At 45.6% G+C, this 2059-nt stretch overlaps 1 long non-coding RNA gene across 2 annotated transcripts; it reads left to right on the top strand.

Moving 5' to 3' along the window:
• Positions 1-30: 30 nt before the first annotated feature.
• LOC147753877 (uncharacterized) lies at positions 31-1824 on the top strand. 2 transcript variants are annotated; one of them, XR_015314240.1, is made up of 2 exons: positions 31-693; positions 1259-1824. It is a non-coding gene; the product is annotated as an uncharacterized LOC147753877 (long non-coding RNA). The 2 variants fall into 2 exon arrangements; XR_015314244.1 differs by having other exon boundaries at positions 31-969.
• Positions 1825-2059: the final 235 nt, after the last annotated feature.

Below are 2059 nucleotides of genomic sequence, written 5' to 3'. Positions count from 1 at the left end.
GTTGAAGATTGAGAAAGATACGATTAAGGCCAGCTTTCCTAACCAATGGTACTATTGGTACAGAAATATAACGAGCATTATGCACCACGAATAATTATTCCGCATGCAAGCGATTTTTATATTGCGAATATATGCCGTCAGTCTATAAATAGCATAAGGGTGACATTGTCACTGTATGCGATAGCATGGCCAAGAGCTTGACGAAAGAATATTCTTTGCCTTCTAATTGCCGGCACCTAAGGCGCTTGTGTCTGCTACTAAACCCATACAAGAGTGGTTCTTTTCATTATGTGTCGGTATACCGTTTAGCTGCACGCAGGAAGGATCCGCTGGGAGCCCTGGTCACCAGATGGTAAAACTAGTTCCGTCTAGTCATACGATGCGTCTTCTCATCTGTGACTATCTCGACGCTCTTAGCGTGAGAGCCAACTGCGCATGCGGTTCAATCTGCTGGGGACGCCGGGGGCATCTATAAGGATGCGGGAGAGGGTTAACGGGAATGGGTGCATAAAAAGCACTACTGCTTTCCCGGCCAGTCACTCTTTCGGGGTCGTGGCGTACGATACTTGGAGGCGGCGCGATTCATCCCACCGAGCTGCACAACGACTGCGATTTGGGAACCTTAGTTTTAGCAGGGGGCCGATCAACAAGGATGAGACTTCTGTGTCGGGACTATGCAGCAGCAGGGCCTAGGTACGTACGGGCCTTCTTGTAGAGGAAAAGTAGGAGGATTTTTAACCTGAGTGAGACATGCAAAAGGCGTGCATGCGTGATGCATATCGGAGTATCGTCGCTGCTGTTATTATCATGGTTTTTGGAAGGCGGTCGTGTTATTGCGAACACTGATTTTCGCCGACTTCCGAAGTTTTTCCCGCTTTCCCTACCCGCAAGCATTAGGGACAGCATCGAGGTTTCCGAAATTAATCCAAGAAAAGAGCTTTGCTGGACGATGATGACGACTCCCAACAGGTGTGAGGATCGTAAATACTGTTTGCAAACATCATACGAAGTTACCATTATGTTAGTGTGTTGTATGGTGTCATGTAGATCGGTCGAGGGATATTATATTCCTCGAGTTTTCGTTCTTCACTATTGGAGCACCGCATGTGATATACCTGGTATTAGATCATTTAAACATTTTTGCTAAGTTTCGCAGTATCTGACTTTCCATCTTCTTGACTACAAATATTATTCAAACTGCAACCTTTTGTGAACTGCTTTCCACCTATACCATTTGCCACTTGGTTTGTTTTCTCAGATTCGTCCGTATACCGGCCGCAGAAAGAAATGTCAACAGGCTTCAGGCTACGAGACGAGATTTTACGAGTACAACTGCGAGTAATATTCGGCTATGCTCAATGGCGGGAATTTTCGAATCAGCTAACAGGGTTGGCGTTTGTGCATCTTTGGAGGGTTCTAGGTCACTAGAACTGGTTTCGCGTTGAGTTTTTGGTCGATGTCGAATGGGGACCCGTATTTTGGCTATGTCATGGTGTAGGAGTGTTCGGCCATCTGTTGGAGATCGAGTGCAATCGGCGACACGTAGAAGAAAGGTAGTGAGCGAGCATTCTGAGGCAAACTAAACGCATGGAAATAGTCTGCGACTGGAAGTTGGGGACCATCCCACGACATAAGAGGTGGTACGATCAGCAAATTCACAGGGGGTTTGTTTCCACTATTCATGCCCTCAGAAGGAGTAAGCTGCTTCTGATATTTGATGAGACAGCCCGACCGTACGCTTATTTGCCATACAACTGGCAAATAAGCAAAATAAAAAGTACGCATTGAATTTAAGTTAGTCGTCATGTCATCTTAATTGAGTAAAGAGCGCCTATTGAATTACAGAGTACCAAAGCGTGTCAGAGACTGCTAATAGGCGGAATAGATAACCGAAAGGAAATACAAAAGCTTAAAGTTACCTAATTTGGCAATATGATAAGAGATCGTAGCGCTTTTCCTGTAACAGAGTACTCACGCAGCGAACTATAGACTGGTTGTAGAAATACCGGCTCTCTACAAGATCCCCAAGGGCCTTTTGGTGTAGCTTACATAGCTTGGC

This window comes from Varroa jacobsoni, unplaced genomic scaffold (genome assembly GCF_002532875.2).
Source record: "Varroa jacobsoni isolate VJ856 unplaced genomic scaffold, vjacob_1.0 scaffold_136, whole genome shotgun sequence".
Lineage (NCBI taxonomy): Eukaryota > Metazoa > Arthropoda > Arachnida > Mesostigmata > Varroidae > Varroa > Varroa jacobsoni.
Note: the sequence above shows the minus strand (reverse complement) of the source record. Positions and strands in the feature narration are given on the sequence as shown.